Source organism: Chamaea fasciata, unplaced genomic scaffold (genome assembly GCF_029207755.1).
Source record: "Chamaea fasciata isolate MVZ Bird 193981 ecotype frontalis unplaced genomic scaffold, bChaFas1.0.hap1 SCAF_5, whole genome shotgun sequence".
Lineage (NCBI taxonomy): Eukaryota > Metazoa > Chordata > Aves > Passeriformes > Sylviidae > Chamaea > Chamaea fasciata.
In genome coordinates, this window is record NW_027094090.1 from 73155994 (window position 1) to 73174183 (window position 18190).

Here is an 18190-nt window from a genome sequence, read left to right on the forward strand (position 1 = left end):
TAGTTTGGAGGGAAGGAAGACAGGCTGTGCTGCAGCGAGGGCTTCAAGATACTACAATAAAGCAGATTTCAAGAACAGTTATGATAAACTAAGAGAGTAGATATAGAAAAAGCAGAGATAAAGCACAAAGGGATACATGAGACATTTAGTCCAAGATATTTCTGTCTTTCCTGCCATGCCATACTTCAAACCGCCCAGCTTGTGTATCCTCTTTGCAAAATTTTGAATCATTTTTGAGTCACAGGAAACAATTTTTTCACACAATCCAGACAGGTCTGTATCCATCTTCATCTCTCCTGTGTTGTTCCTGCTGTCTTCATTGTGTAGAAGCAACCAGCCTTTCCCTGGTCACTGTTCAAATCTCCTCAGCAATGCCACAGAGGTGCAGGAAACTTGGAGGCTGTTTAGGAGGCTGATCACTAAACTCCACTTGGAAGTTCCAAATATATATAAATTACAAACTCACTATGTGTCTGTGCTCTCGTTTGAGACATGACCTTTTGTGTGAAACCCACTAATAGTGAACATATGTCACAGTAGAAAACTCTTTGGCACCAAGTTATTTCAGTGCATCACAGTTAACAAATTGTAATTCCAGCTCCATAGTTCCTCTGTTCATAATAAAGCAAATCTGTCACAGAAAAGAATAATCTTTCTTTCCCATAAAAAGACTCATAGTTAAAGCATTTAAGATTATCATTATGCAAGCTCATTAGGCATACACAAGCAATACTTTTCCCTGTACAACTGAAATTCATTGATAAAACAATGAAGTGAACTAACACCCCTCCTAAATAAAGTTTCACCAGTAGCACTGTATGTTAATGGAGCTATTTCACTGTTAATGTGACTGACTGCTTATTGATTCTTGCAGTAATCCAGCAACGGCTTCAGAGTACAATTTAGTTTGGAGAGCTACGGGTCCAACATCTATGCTCAATTACAACTTTCAGAAGGGTAGATCAATAAAATTTAAATTGCTTATGGTAATCACAACTTCAAATCATTGCGATCAGCATAAGCAATCTGCTGACCTCAGCCAAGCTCCTAAATTGAAACTTGTAATGAGTGGTCATTTAGTTTGGGTCCATTCATATTATTTTGGAGGCAGGTGATGAACAATTAAAGATCAGTCAGCACCTTCCCTACCCAGCAGTCCCCTCTGAATTCCCAAAGTACTAATATGTAGTAACCCTAGGGTATAGGCCTTTGCACTTCTTTAATGGGTATTCTGTATGAATAAGCAATTATATTTTCTATTAAACAATTTCAGTGTAATTGAATTAGCAGTTATAATATTGCTCGGGCAAGCAGAAGCTTTCCCAGGGAAAAATTAAGTGATATTGGGTAATTCAAATTAATTTATAAGCCTGAAAAATGTAACCATTAAACAGAATTGTTCACCCTCCCAAAAAAATTACAATTAATGAGCATATTGTTTCAATGCATAAGTTTCCTAACAATTTGCTTTTTGGTCATAATGGCTTTTCCCCAGTTCATTATAGAAACCTGTCTATTACAATGAAAATTTCATAGGCTGTTTTCTTTGACAAAGCAGGTTGCAAGTTTAAACAAAGATAGCCTGCAGATTACTTTCACGATAAGGAGTCACCTTAGAATTACATTTTAATAAATCATTGACAATAAATCTTCTGTATCACAGCACTAGGGTTTAGAGAGGGAAGAAAAAGGCAAATACAGAGAAAACGATCAATGAAAATCCCCTTCTGCCAATATGAGAATAGATTGACCAACACTGATGCAAAGTTTGCTACACACAAAAATAAAAGCTCAAAAAGCTTTAGAAAGATGCAAAGCAAACAGTAATAAAGCTTGTACACAGATGCAGATTTAATTAACATATTAATTTACTAATATTCACCTAACAGCCTTTTGCAAGTGGTCTGTGTTCAGGGTAGAAGTCACTGAATATTTAAACAAGCTATCAGACACTGATTTGGGAATATTCTCATTAACAAAATGCCAAACACATGATTCTGGTTCATGAGATTACATATTATTCACAAGCAGTCGGAAAACTGATGAGCATTTCTACTTGAGATTCACAAAACATCACATGGGGTTGAGCACAGACAGTGCTTTGCCTGAAGACTATTTAAACTGGTTTAGTCATCCAAACAGGAAGAACAACTCCTGTACTTTTGCTTGGAACAAGAGGTCTTAAGGCCAGGGGCATCTATGCTAAGTGAAATATTTCTTGCCATATTAACCAACATCAAAAAATACACCTTAGTTGTACCCGTTTCTGCACAGCTATGCAGACAAAACTTTCAGTGGCTCATAATTCAGCAGGGGTGGAGAGAAGAAATCTAAAATAAACTACCCAGACAAAAGACTTTTGAATGTGTTATGCAACACTTGGGTGGTTTGCTGAAATGAATCCATCAAAAAATTCTTCTGATTAGAACAAAATCTATCAATGCCACTCACTAGCTTTTCCATATCATGGAAGTAAAAGGCAAAAACTAGAAGTGGTGAATTTGTAATTCTTGATTAAGCAGAATCCAGAATGCCTCTGCCTTGAACCTGTGGGTTACTTCCACAAGAAAAGGCTTCTCCCCTCTGCCTGGCCTGTTATTTTGTATGTAACGTAATGCTTCTCAAGAATATCAATCTTCAAAAGTACACTGATGTCTTATAGCTGTTCCTGTTTTACAATACAAATGATATAATTATTTGTTTCTCGCTGGAGGGTGTCCAGTTCTTTTAGTTCATTTTTTAAATGCAAATCTTATTAAGCATTTTATCCTAAAATGTTTACTGCAAAAAAGGGCATTATGATCTCAGACAAAGATGGACAGCATCCCTCAAAAAAAAAAAAACAAACCAAAAAAAAAAAAAAAAAAAAAACAAAAAAAAAAAAAAAAAAAAAACCAAGCAAAAACCAGGCAAGCAATGAAACCTGAATTAAAGCAGCATACCAAAATCTGAATTGATCACTTACTGAAATATGTTTAACATGATGTAATGGGCAACTACTAAAATCAGATGTACAGTAATATTCCATGAATCACTGCTAGCTAGCCCACAACGAACAAAGACATAATAAAGAGCTCTGCTCACCAAAAACCTCAACTTTTATAATAGCTCTGAAATGTTCTGTTTATATAGTATAACAAATTTCTCACCACCTACAGCTTCCCATTTGTTACTGTGGACAGACTGCAAACTTTCTAACAGTGGCGAGCAAAGCATTAACTCATTCCTGTGAGTAACTGCTCAGTCATTTGGGCTCACTAATGACACCCCAGTCTTGAGCTGGAGACCACAACCAGTCAGAAATTCCTGGCAGGGTCTGTGCTTGAAATTACATTCTCCTGACCCAAAAGCACAAGCCTTTACTATTCAACTTAAAGCAGATTGAGCATGAGTTGTGCCCTATGAGACATGACAAATGACTGAACAGTTCTGCTTCCATCCATTAGAGGTCAGTGGTATTTGTAAGCCAGCCAACTCATTACAGAACTGCAGAAAAGGGATTAATTAGTGTCCTAGCTTAGCTTCAATTATGGAACAATCCATATTCAAATTGTCTATTGAATATGGTGGCCACTGTATGAGAACACTGGAAAATGTAAAGAAAATGATGGCATTGCATTGAGAGGGGAACAAAACCCTGCAGTTCAACGCCACTGACAATGGGATGACATTCATCCTGAGTCCCTCACACACTTTCAGGTCAGCAGGGTGACAATGTCCTCTCCAGCTCCTCTGCTGGGAGAGGAACATAAATCCATTTGTGGAAGAGATGGGGGCCACTGCTGCCCTGCTTTTTCCAGAAGCAGTTCTGGAAATGTTGAAAGGAGAAATTCTCTTCTCCCCTATTTCTCCTAACATGGGGAATAGCACAGTGACAAATGAGATATGACTAGGTAATAGAAGACTCCTGTATGACCAAGTCTGTCCAAAATTCTGCTCTAAAAGGCAGAACTTTCAGCTTGTATAACTAGCTCATAAATTGGCCTATAATTACCTGGGCCTCATTGTCACTGCACTAAGATTTCTAAACTGTAAATTTTCCTTGATTTTTAAATCCTACAGAGACCACAGCTATCTATTTCATCCAATAATAAGTAGATTTAAATATTTGAAGCCAAAACATATAGGAAAGTAATAAATAGCATGCACCCTTTCACTAGGTAGATCTTTAATACATTTTAATACATAAAAGCAATACGACATTTTAAAGATTTGTGAATTTCTTGAAAGAAAGCTTCAAAATTGGCCTGACAAATCCTCAATCCATTTATTCAGAGTGAAAATTTAACATTTCTACTTGAAAAAGAAGAGCAGAAATTACCAATTCCCTATGTGAACAGAGTGGAGAAACCAGTGGAATATCCAAAGCTAGGTTCTGATCCAAGTTGTGTAGCTGTATATCTGAGATAGACTGATTTTAATAATAATTTCAGATTTTCTGTAAAGAAAATTTCAATGAGAGCTTTAGGCTTCCTATCAGCACTGCATCCACACCGGATCATTTTCCATGAAATTATTTATTTATTTATTTCATTGTCCTTTTTGACTTGTCAAGAATCCTGCAGTAACATCAGCCTAACAAAATTCTTGAAGCAATTACCTATTGGTTGAAAGCCCTAGGTCAGAACTAAAAACAGTGCTCCTAAGCCAGGTCTTAATCAGCCAAGAACAGTGTCACATAGTGTAAAAACATCATTATTTGCCATTAGGGGATATCTAACAGCAAAAGATGCACCTTGTGAGCTCAGCATTATTGGAAAAAATAAATATGCAATAGGATTGGCAGCTTATTAGAAAGTCTTGGGGGTTTAATTAGGATGTCAGAAGAATGTGGGCCTATTGACATGCATTCTATTGTCCTCTACAGGTGGAAGAACATGAAGGGACAGAATTTGCCCCCCCCTGTAAGGCTTAACCCTGAATTATATTATAACTCACAGGATGAATGAGCTGACCCACAATATCTGTGAATTTGAAAGCTCTTGACCTGTGCAAAACTCAGAAAATTATTATTTGTCTTGAAATTCCCTCTCTGAAATTTCAACAATGTCTCACTACTTTACATTTTGTTATGGGACAAATTTGCTCCAAACCAGAATGAGCAGGCTCAGCTGAAAAAGTAATTCTTTAAAAAATTAATTTAATGGTTTAGCCTTAGATTCCTTCTCATTAAAAATCTCTGTATTTCAGAAAAACAAAACAAAACAAAACAAAACAAACAAACTTAGGGATAATACAGGAGATGACAAACAAAGAACAGCCAACTCATTGCCACAGAGCAGGAACTCTTCTAGACATCCTTCATTTTCACAGGACTGAGTGGTGCCTGCTAAATCCCCTGCGTTATGCACCTTCTCCCATGACATTGCAGCACTTCATGTTCTACATTAAGGTATCTTAGAGTCATCTGCATAATTAACAAAAAATCAAAAGCTGGGGGGGTGGGGGGGGAATGATGTGCTCTTAGTTATAGAAAATAACTTGAGAGGGCTGAAAAAACTGAGAAAAAAATATCCCATGCTGTGGCCTTTTTTCTTTTTTTTTTTTTTTTTTTTTTTTTCCCCTTGGAAGAAGTACGATGTTGAAAATATCAGGGATCTTTGGGTCATGAGAGTTTTCTGTGGACGGAGACCAGATTTCAACCTCAAGACACTGCATCTGATAGCCCATATCCTCGCATCTGCTCTATTAAAAACTACCCCATGGACAAATCATGATCCTAAGAGTTAGTTGAAAGTATCCTCAAACCTTTCACCTTTTTTGTGCTCACAAAGTAATCTAAACCCAGCACATTAAGAGAGTCATCAAAGAGTCCCCACTGTTTATTGTAGGTGCAACTTCTGAGTCTCTCCCTTCCTACTTTACAGATAAGCCATGCAAAGACTTCACTCTGGCCTTTTGCCCCGTAAAGAGTTTTTACTGAAATGTGTGTTGCAGTAGAAAGATAAATAGTCAGAGTTACAGAAATCAATACAGCAAAATTCAATAAATAACAACAAACATCTACTGGACAAGACCTAAACTTTCACCGTGAAAGAAGTTGTTTTACTTTCCTGCACTTGTACAATATAGACACTTCTGTGCATTCGCATTCTTAAAGAATATAACATTTGATTTTAAAGACTAGGGCAAAACGTGAGATATATGTTCCATTGCCATCACTGTTTAAGAGACCTTTGAAACCAGAACCAGAAACTCATATGATATTAAACTCCATCACACGTATAAATTTAGATCTCAAATTCACTTTAAACTATGGATGCAAGATACAAAATACAGATCCAGATCTCATTAGCCTTAAGGTCTGCAGCTATCTGAATCTGACATTTTGACTTGGAGCCATTTCTGCTAGGAATCAGAAAAAAATTCTCATTTTCCATTTAGTCATTCCCAGCATGTTTTGCTTACGATTTTTTTCCACTCTGTCCCTGCACTAGGAAGCCATTGAACCATCTGTAGTATTCAGATAATAATTTCCTTAGCTATAACTATATAATTCCACTAATGAGAGCTACTTGAGAGTCTGCTATCATCCATTTCCAAAGATGTTATTATAGTTTGATCTTTTGCATATGCAGGCATCACTCCACCTTATAGATGTGGCTAAATGGATAAGAAACCACTTTTTAAAGAAACATTGTGCTGGTGAATGTACATATTGCAAATGCAAATGGCATAACTAACGAGAAATATCATTTTACAGAGTCTGAAACTGTTTAACAGAGAGAAAGAATTCAGACAGAAGTTTTGCCTATAAGAAAATAGTTTTGAAATAGCCTGGAAAAATTAAAAAATATTTTGTTTTAAAATATTTGAATTTATAGTTTACAAATTGAATTTTCACTTTAAAATCCACCAACTTATACTATTTTTATAGCAATTTAAGTAGGTAAATTTTATTTAAAAGGAGAAATTACAGGTTACATGTCTCTTTATTTTTTTCTTTATAGTAGGAAAGTTCAAATAGAATTCTCTTTGGTAATTAACCATCACTTATTTCCATTTTTCAACTGAGACTGTGAACACAAAGAACACCTTTAGACCACACCCACCCAAAAAGGCAGCATTACTAATCACAGCAACAAAGCAGATTCTCCAAAAGGCCTGACCTTACATTTAGTTTATGGAAGCCTCTTAGAATTTAATATGATCTCAGGCCACAACGTCAAGACAGTTTTTCAGCTGGTAGCTGGACAATCTTCCGACATAACTTCACATTGGCTTTTTCAGGATTTGCACAGTGCTTCCTCTGCAGAAAGTAGGTGAGGCAAGAATCTGCTTTGCAGCCTTTGTGAAAGGGTCCTTGTGCCAGCACTCCACATTGAGTTCATGCTCACCAGCTTCTCAAATAAAAATTATCTGCTCCACGTAAGAGATTCCTGATAACTCTTCACAACATGACCTGCCCATGCCCTTTATAAGCACACAGCCTCTGCTGCCACAGCAGCCTCTCCATTTGTGGTTGAAGTCCTCCAGCACAGAAGCGCCTTCTTAAATGGAGAGCACAGTTTGAAAATGCATTCCTCAGTGTGTTGGTGAAAAATGAGTATGAGAATGAAGGAATTCCTGTTCTTTCCTTGTATACAAAATGCTCCTTGCAAAAATCAATCCGTGCCATTTTGGAAGAGTATCACTAATGAAATTACCATAATCAAGAACTGCAAAGGCATTGATTACAAAGCACTAAGCTAATAACAGCCTTGAATGAGATTCTGATGTCACTGAAGACTTACAGAATCTGGCCAGGATTTCTCTTTCTATGATCAAATAATCCCACTGAAAAGCTAAACTTGTCCAACTATAAGCAGATGATAAATCCAAGGTCATGGTTCTACAAGACACACTGACCCCCAATAATATAAAAATGCTGTTCTTTCCAGACCCAAAGTGAACTTGTCTTGCCAGTTAAGATACATTCTAAAGGTCATCCCAGTATGCTTCATACCAGGTCTTCTATCTTCTACCCTGCAACCAGCATGAAGCACAAACCTGGTAGCTCTTATTATTTTACCAGAAATAGCCCTAATCACAATTTTGTGGTGGATCCAGAGCAAATCTTTATGGATACATAGCTCAAAGATGCACACAAGTGGTAATGATGAAGCTGGAACTGTGACTTTGTTGATTTTGCTGAGATGATGTATGATGCTAATTTTTTTTTTTAAAGAACAAAATATCATCTTTGGATTATGTCCAAACCACCCAGTGTTGGGTTTGTATTGCAAAGTTGTGGTAGTTGAGGGACTACAGGGGTGGTTTTTGAGGAGCTGCCAGAAGCTTCCTCCATGTCCAGCAGTGCCAATGCCAGATGACTCCAAGACAGACCCACCACTGGCCGAGGCTGAGCCCACCACTGACAGTGACAGCACCTCTGGGCTAGCAGATTTCGGAGGAGGGGAAAAACCTTCACAACAGCAACTGTACCTGGAGAGAGGAGTGAGAATAGGTGAGAGCAACAACTCTACAGATACCAGGGTCAGTGAGGAAGGTGAGGCAGGAGGTGCTGGAGCAGAGATGCCTTTGCAGCCATTGCTGCAAACCGTGGAAAGCCACAGGTATGCAGAGATGCACCCACAACCCATGGTGGGTGGTGGAGCAGGTGGATGCCCAAAGGAGGCTGTGACCCTGTGGGAAGCCTGTGCTGGAGCAGGGTCCTGGCAGGACCTATGGCCCCATGGAGAGAGGAGCCGGAGCGGGTTTGCTGGCAGGATGTGTGACCCCGCACGCTGGACCGGTCTGTTCCTGAAGAACTGCATCCCATGGGAGGGACCTGTGCTGGAGATGGGGCAGAATGTGAGGAGTCATCCCTCTGAAGAAGTAGCAGCACAATGTGTGGTGAACTGACCAGAGGTCCCATTCTCTGTTCTGCTATGCTGCTGTCAAGTAGGAGGTAGAAAAACTTTGGCTTTACACACATCTCCTAGAGTTCACCTGTCAGGTGCCTGAGAGCTTAAATTGTAGAATGTCTGTCTGTAAACGTGCATGTAATTAGAGATTGAAATTTTTGCCCAGCACACTTAAAAACTTCATAGGTTCAACTTGCTTCACTGTTATCGGGAATTTCAGAGGTCCAAAATGTCTAATTCACCATTCCTTTATTTTTTAGATATTTTCATTTTGTGAAGCCATAATGATTAGCACAGCTGAGGCCCCTCAGCCCCACATCTCAGAGCCATATGGTAGGAGCTGTACTCCAGTTACCCTGATTTAAAGCCAATCCACATCCAATGTATGTGGATTCGCCTGAAGGACCAGGACTGGATTAGGCAAAGCAAATAAAATGGAGTACGCAATTAAAAGAAGGATGTATTAAATCAGACCCTACAGGTATTTTCAATCTCCAACAGCTAAGACTCACTCCCTTTTTCCCCCCTATAAGATCTGAGGAAATAAAAAATTCTCCCAAGACCTCCCTCTTTCACTAATGTCCAAAATGGTCTTTGTTTGCGTAGAAACAACGTAGAAAGATATAAAAATAGGTTTAAATTAGCATATTGCCAAATTGGTCTACTGTAACAAGTGCTTTGAAGTCTGGCATGCTGACTGATTCCCCACAGGAAGTTGAGTACTCTGAAAACAATTAAGAACAAAAAAGGGGCGGGGGGAGGAGAGAGGGAGCAGGCAAGTACAGTAGTTAAATTAAGCAAAGTGAGCCTTGGAATAGTCAAGGGACTAAACAAGCCATCGAATCACTTAATAACAGCTCTTCTTTAGCAGTGGAGATAGAAAACACCGACTGGATTTTTAGAAGCAGAGACATTAAGGTTTGAAAAAGCAGAATGACAGAAGTTTAAATTAAATAAATGAAAATTACTTCAGAATATAATAGAAGGTAATAAGGGACCAAAACTGCCAGTAGTTTAGTAGCTAATCCTGTGCTCTAAAATTGATCCTAATGTAAAAGCATTGTGCAATTTAAAAGTAATGAACATAATAATCCCTGCCATTTTACATAATAAATAAATCTTAACTATGTTTCCCGTTTGTATAAAGCTTTGTGAAATGATGGTTTTGGATGTTAAAAAAACCCCAAATGTTTGTTTCACAAGGATATTATAGTGATGCAGTGAATTACGTTTTGAGGGAGAAGGTTAAAATATATTTTACCAGCAGTACTGAGTAAACACAACTATATCTGAAAAACCACACATGCCACAAAAAGACCCCTCAGATTTTACTATAAACATTTTACATTGTGGAATACCTTCTCTATAGCATTTTGTCTGCACTGAAATGCACAATCACGTACTGAAAGATGGTCTCTGTTACTATTACCATTAATGTTATGGTAGCATGCAGGGGAATTGCTGTATAATTAGGATTATCTGTCCTAAAGACCCTGGAATTTTTTAAAAAACTTTGGTAACTAACTTTTGATAACAAGACTTTAGTAATTAGTGCTTCTGGTTGTCAACAGAAGTGTGAAGAGTCCACCCTTGAAGAGGCTCAAGGCTCATCTGGATGCGGCCCTGAGCTGGCTGACACAATTTATGCTTTGCTCCCTCACAACTCAGAGCCCATTCAGAATGGGAGAACTCCAAACACTGGGCTTGTAGGACAAGGCAGGAGACCCATGCTGACCTCAAGAGCCTGAAGAATCACCTTTATTGTACGGTAACTGTTCCCTGAGAATGTGTTATTACGGGGGCTGCTATAGAAGATCAGTAAGCATTATCCTGTCAGAATAGCAGCTTTGAGAAAATCCAGCTGCCTTGAATACTGATTCGTGGTACTGCATTCCCAAATTTAGTAACCAAGGTAAAGCTGGAGAGCTTGATACCAGCATTCACACTTCTGGCCAGAGGAACATGTCTCGAAAAAAATAACTGGAAGTGGGAGAGCTACAGAACTCTCTCAGAAGGGATTTTTGCACAGGTCTTACCATATTTAAGTTCCTCTTTGGACTCTGTAACTACCTCATAGACTTGAAAATAGCAATATTATAAAATGAAAGAAAACAAAGTAGTTGTTATAAAGCTTCTCTGTAAGTAAAACAACATAGTCCAGAAAAGCTAAGTGAGGGAACCCTATTCAAGGTGAGGCTGGAAAAGATTATGGAGATGAATTTTTTTTCTCAGGGATGAGACACCACTCAAACATTTTTTGGCTCCCTATATGTCAAGAACCTTCTTCATTTTGAAAAGCATTATGCAACTTTCATGTCTTACCTCAAGATTTCCTGGTCATCTTGGGACATTTTTGTCAAGTTCTCAGGGTTTTGTCACAGACAGTCACCAGGTGAGGAGAAAGGAGCGGGCTGTGAACTGTGGTTCTGGGAGATTTGGTGGAAGAGAGCTGAGAAAAAAGTGTTCTACAGACTTGCATACTTGGGTCAAAAGCCACCACATGAATCTGACCATGTCCTCTTCAAGCTTAAAAATCAACTCAGCTGGAACTTAGACAGTATGAACCATTAGCATTTGCTGCTATTCATTTTATTGATTGCTCTCAGCTTTTTATTATTACTTTCTTTTCTTATTTAATATTATGTATTATTCTTTTATATTATGTATTATTCTTTTATATTATGTATTAATATTACAGTACCACCTATAGCAGCAAATTAAAATTGCAGCTTCCACCAGAAACATGATCCTGTTACAGAAGGTTCTGTACCAATCTCACTGTTAATAAGACACATTCACTTGCTCAAAACTCCCAAAAGGAAGGTGACAGAAACAAAATCGAAGCAAAAAGAAGTGGGCCAGCTTGTTTCACACAACAAAAGCAGAAAAAGTTCCCTCATTCCAAGTCCAAGGTATCACATTGCTTTACATTTTCTTTGGCACTTTGCCTTTATGTCCCTTCTTATCTTTCAGTTGTACATTTATTCTTATTTGTGAGTGTGTGTGATATACAACTCAGCCGTGTTCAGGAGTTAGCATTTGTTTAAGCATTAATTATTTTATTGATAGAAGTTTGGAGATTGGATACAAAAGCACAGAGATGTTACCTGACTTGGTCAAAAATAAAATTGGGATAGAATACAGGCCTTTTGATGCTGTAGTTACAAAACTTTTAGGGTTTAAGAGCAGAAGCAAGTAGTTGCTACTCTTGGTCAGAGCTACCTGTAACCTGATTCTCACAGCATCAAGGTCCTGCTAATAAAACATATCTGCCAGTGTTTGGTACCTCCCCAGCATGACTACATAAAACAGCCCCATGACTAGGTCAAATAATCCCATGTGCCTGCAAACAAGCTTCAAGACCCACTGGGTAAAACTTCTTCATTCAGCAAAGTCAGTTATTGTCCTGCCAGAGGAAAAAAAAAATCAAACCAGTTTCACTTTGCATGCATTCCTGGTCAGCACTAAACATTTTTCTAGGTAGCAAGCATAATATAGGAGATTTTAAACGCTTTCTTTGAAAGTAGAAAAATATATCTTTTAAGCAGTCAAGTGTTAACTGTGAGAATTAAAAATATCTGTTCCATATGTTCAAGTCCCAAGTAAAGTAATATTAAGTATGTAGAAGAAAGTTCAGGTAGGAAGAGCAAATGATTAAAATAAAAGTCCCTTGGGTCAAAATGTGAGCACAGTGGACATAGATAAAATACCAGGGAAAGGAGATGAAATACAAACAGGATGTGCTGTGGTGTCCAAATGAGACACATTACTAAAAAAAGTATTGCATCATTAACCACTCCATCAGCTGCCTCTGCCAGGGCTGCAGTGGACTTTGTGTTGCCCACACCTTGGAGAATATGAGAATCTCAGATCACTCTCTGGTATGTTTGCCTGTCTCACTTTAATACTTCAAGTTTGATCACGAATTTTCTCTCTCCTCTATTTTGAGGAGTTAAATTAGTAGTTGAAAAATTATTTCAGCTGTGTGATGCGGCTCTCAGTGTATGACTGAGCAGTTGATATCTACTGCAGTGATATACCTGGTCTTCAGTGGGTGACATGTGCGCTGTCCACAAGCTGTGCTGCAAAATCCATCCATTGTAAAAATAATAAAATGTCATGTTTTACAAAATAAAACAATTTGATTTCTTGAATCAGAGAAATTCAATGACTTTAAAAAAAACTTTCAAAAACTGTGTTTAAAATGTTTATTCAGATCTAAAAAATTTTATTCAGTTTCTAAAACTACTGTTTTCAGAGGTTGCCATAAAATCCACTCAATTTGTCTAGCCAACAGCTGAGGTCATCCCATGCAATTTTCAGACAAAATTTTTAGCAACTGAAAGAGTTAAAGGAAAAATACCTTTCATTCCCACATTCTGAAATATACAAAGCAAATGAGGACTGTTTACTTTGTGTGCTTTGGGTTTGACCATATCCACTCTTTCATTGCCAAGTCAGTGAAGTTGTTTGCTTTCACACACACACCGAAAAAAAGCCACCAACAAGAATGAGAAAAACACGATACTCTTGATTACAATCCCACAGAAACTGACAAAAGGACTTGGGGACATGTCCCCTTAGCTTGTTTGGTTCTAATTGACCAGATTTCAAGTTGACAGTGGCCCTTTTAGCAGTGCACAGAACAAAACCAGCACCACATGGCCAGCAGGGTCTATTTTAAAGTGGTGCTCTCTCATGTCCCCTGCCGAGGATTGCACCATATGAGCCATCAGTAATGCCAAGTCAAAGGCCAAGCATCAATAAAGCTCTTGCTGGGATCAAGAATATGTAAACAATGGAGCAGCCACTTCTATGAGTGGTTACAGCAGAGGCAAAGCTGAAGTTAGGTGGCATCCAGCTTTTTTTCTCTGAAATTTTACAAAATACAATATTTTCTTTGGACCCCATTGCTGGCAGTAAATATTTTAGTGCAGGCTGTATTCCGCACATACTTAGTTAAATGAATGGAACATGATAGAGGCTATTTGTCCAGGTACAAAGCCTGTGAAAGTCAGTGGGAACAGTTCTGCTCAATTCACTGGTTGCTGAATTGGGTCTGTAGTCAATACTTTGTATCCAGATATCACAGCAATGAGAACAGAATAATTTGCATACAGTGTCCTCTTTCATTACACACACTCATGAAAACACACTTCTATTTAGTGCACTTGAACACATTAGGACTAACCTTCTCTTCAGTGATGTACATGTACCTGGAGTTAAATATTCCTACAATGGTATATTCTGTTATTTCAGAAGGTAAAGACCTAGAGAATTTCACAGGGATTGCTGCTTTACTTGGTCCTTCTTACATTCCTGCTATAGGATGGGTTAAGATTTCTGCAGGAAGGATTTATTTCTGTATATCCTGTAATAGTTTCCCTAAATCCTGCTAGCTTGTTTTGGAGGGTGGGTTCCACCATAATTCATGCACCTACAAGACTTAACTGGACAAATCAAAGAAATAATATAAACCCCTTGCAAGGACATTACTTCTCTGACCTTAACCAACTCTTTGTTGCCATCTGTCCCTGTACATGACTCATCCCACTCTGCCACATTACCATTGACAAGGACACAAAAAGCCACAAAAGGAGTTGATGGGCATTCACTCCAGAGCATTAGCTACCTTGCTCCATGCTCCTGAGATCTGACTGTGCTTTTTGACAGCTCTCCAAGCACATTTCCCCATTTCTAGAATGAAACTGAACCTTTGCACTTTATTATTATTATTATTATTATTGTTCTCTTTCAGCAGAAAGGTAATTGGGCATGAAAAGTTCAAATCCATTAAATAAAAACTCAATTTAAAATATTTTCCATCCACCAAGCAAGCTCCTATTCATTATGCTGACACTGCACTCCACCTCTGTGCCAAGTGGATCACTCAAAGATGCCCCCCACCACTTTCCTGGCATTTTGTGTGACAAGTAAATCTGCTGTGCACACATTGCTTTATAGGGCATCCCAGATTTTTCAAATACAAGCAACATTTTTACAGCACCTTTAAATTCCCAAGTCAAATTTTGTAACTGTCAAGGTAATTTCAAGTAAACTGTTTGTCCTGAGTCTCTCCTCTGGATATTGTGGCAGACAGACACAGCTTCTGAGTTTTATTTCTGCTCCTTTACTCACTTCAAGTTTTTGAACAGCCTCAGTCCCATTCAGTTTACTCCACTGCTGAATATAAATCATAAAATGTGTTTATCTATCAAAAACAATAGCAGGCAATTAAAATAAAAATTGCATCATTCTCGAGGAACCTAGGTAGAAGAATTAAGATGTTGCAGTTACCTCGTGCCTTGTTAATTTAGAAAAGCAAAACAATACAAAATATTCTAATGTTTCAGCCACAGGTTACATATTCTGTTTTCACAAAGGTCACTTTTTCAATAAAGTTTTTTAGTACAAGTTTACTGTACAGAGACACTCTATTGCCTTATTATCTATTATAAATGTCTTCTTTAAGTCTAGCAAAATATTTTCCTCTTACAACTTAATCTGCCAGAGATGCAGAGCACAGCTATTTTATTCTTCACAGGTCCAGTTCTGAAATCTAATAAAAAAAAGCCAAAGAGGGACATCTAGTGGTACCACGTACAAAATTGAGAATGAGGAGAGGGAGGAAAAACCTACTGCCATGTCCATGGATCTGAGGTAACCGCTGGTTTCTCATGGGGAATGTGGAAAGGTTGAAGGGAAGACTGAAATAACAGGAAGGAAAAATCCAGCTATTTTATTCTTTTCTAACATGTTGCCACTTACAGTGGGAATAACTGTGATTCTGATTTATTTGAAGAATGTTGGATTCCTCTAAATGAACTGAATTGAAATGGAAGTGCCATAAGCAAATAATGCTGCCACTGAACCCCAGATTCAAATAAGGAAACTGTACCCTGGTTTTCACTTGCAAAATAATCCCCAGGAAAACCAAGAGGACTTGCAGAACTAATTTCATTTACCTTGAAAGTAGGTATATCAAACTCTACCCAAGGGCCGAGCATCAAAATAAATGTCAGTCTGAAAAAATTTCTGAATGCTCACCCAATGAGCAAATGATAAAATTTAGTGTTTAACACTTGTATTAGCAGTGAGTATTATAATCACGATGAAGTACTGATGCAAAATTAGTAGAATAAGCCATCTGTCAGCTAACGAGGCAGAGTAGCAGCACTGGAACCCTCTCCCACCTGAGGACAAGGAGAGATCAACAGCAAATTCCAAATCGCTAGAGAGGCAACAAAAGATCATGAACTAAATGGTCCCAACTAACTTTAGTACCAAAGTACTCACAACAAACTGATTCTTGTGAAAACACCCCTTCAATAGTACAGAAGGAAGTCTCACATGACGAGTATGGGAGTTGCCAGCCCTACTCTCTGAGAAATGCAGCCTGTAAGATGGACCACATCTGGTTTGATGTGAACATCCCATAATAAACAACTTCCCACCGTATAGTTGTCAGTAATAAATAAATGAGGTAGTCATGCAGGCTCTTTAAGGAAAATAGAGGTTTTAGTGTCCCTTTCTATCAGAGGAGGAAGCAGATTAAGTTCTATCTTTATAGCAATTATTTAGGTCTCTTAGATACCTAGAGTTTAGAAATTTTAAACCTACCTTGAACACTGCCGTGGCTATTCCACATGGACTAATCTCTACAGCTCCTACAGTGAGGGTTAAAGAGATGAAGCTTAGAAATTCTTCCAAGAAACATGGGCCAACCTCCAGGGCAGACACCTTTCTGCCCTGCTCCCAAACTCACCCTTCTGAAGGTCCTTTCTGGTTTCCATTAAAGAATTTTAGTGAAAAGGAATTGTTTCCCTGTTGCAGGCGCAATGTCATTTTGGGGCAGTTTTATAGTCACACAACGGCAAGTGCCATCTCCCACTGCAGTTGTCTGTGTACCACAGAAGCTGTAAGGCAACTGATTAAACAGAATTAGCTACACAGCCCATGGGTCTTCTCCATCCTGACTGGAGGTATTTATAATCCTCTTTGCAGACATTAAATGACTGGATACACAAAGAAAAACATTCTTTAAAATGAACTTGTTTTAAAGAGATATTAAAGCTGTTTTACAAAGCAGAAAGATACCTGCCTGTCTTACCATACCTCATCTACCAGTCTTCATCCAATTTGCTCCTTGTTGCTGTTCTAAGCTATCATTTTCTTCCTTTCAGTTCTCTCTTTTCTTTTTTCTCCTTATTTCTTCTACAGGACTGACACTACCTTCTGAATTTATTCCGCCTCACTGGACAAGCTGTACCCATGAGACAGTTTTCTTTTAGTCTCTCTCTCTCTCTCTCTCTCTTCTTCTTTTTCTTTTTTTTTTTTTTTTTTTTTTTTTTTTTTTTTTTTTTTTTTTAGTAAAAAGCAGGTTCCTTGGAACTTCCTCTTCTTAAGCTCTCTCCAAGTTCTCCCACATATGAGAATAAAAAAAATAAAAGAATGATGCTGTCAGTGGTGATGCACACCAGGGCCTACCACCAAAGAACCAGGTGTAAATAGCATTCAGTCATGGAGATTATATAGTCACTGCGAAATTGGAGCAGAGTGCTTTCTAGGAGGAAAATTTCTGATTAAAATATTTCACATTTCACCTTGCACTGCAATAATGTAATAAGAACGGTCTCAATTAAAAAAAAAAAAAAAAACCAACAAAAACAAACTATGGTGTGTTTGAAGCCTAAGTTTAGTGTACATATACACCAGAGAGAACCAATGTCACAGAAAAGAGTGAATCAATGCCTGTTTTCCAAAGTCTCTGAATGAGGATCGCACCCCTTTCTGGAAGTCATGCTGTGACTGAACTAACCTCAGCAGAAGGGCAGCCATTCCATGGCATCTTTTCCACTAGAGGTCAGGCTGAAGGAGCTAATGATCTATTTTATCCTTCAGAATCTATGAGTGGGAGTCACTCATCAAGATTTGGAAGGCTGAATACCACTTAAAGTGAATCACAAAGAGGTATTAGAGTTCTAAGTGTCCAACGGCCAGAGAGATTTAATCATTAGAGTAGTTAAGCACAAGTCAATATAGCCTTTCAGACAGCACTTGGTGCCATCTCAGTTGGCCGGACAACATTTGGAAAAAAGTTCTTCTTAATCTTCAACCCTGAAATGAAAACTCCATTAGGTTGAATAATGACAGACAACGCCTTAAAATCAGTACTCTAAAAGTTCTGCTTTTTATTTTTTGTTCTTACAAAAGACATACATTACAAGCACTTTCCATGAAAAATCTAGATTGAATTTGTTTCTGTAAATACCTAGGAATAGGCACAGGTAAGCAATAATCAGCTTCAGGTAAATAGAATTTTTCCAAACCCCAAAGTGGTTTGA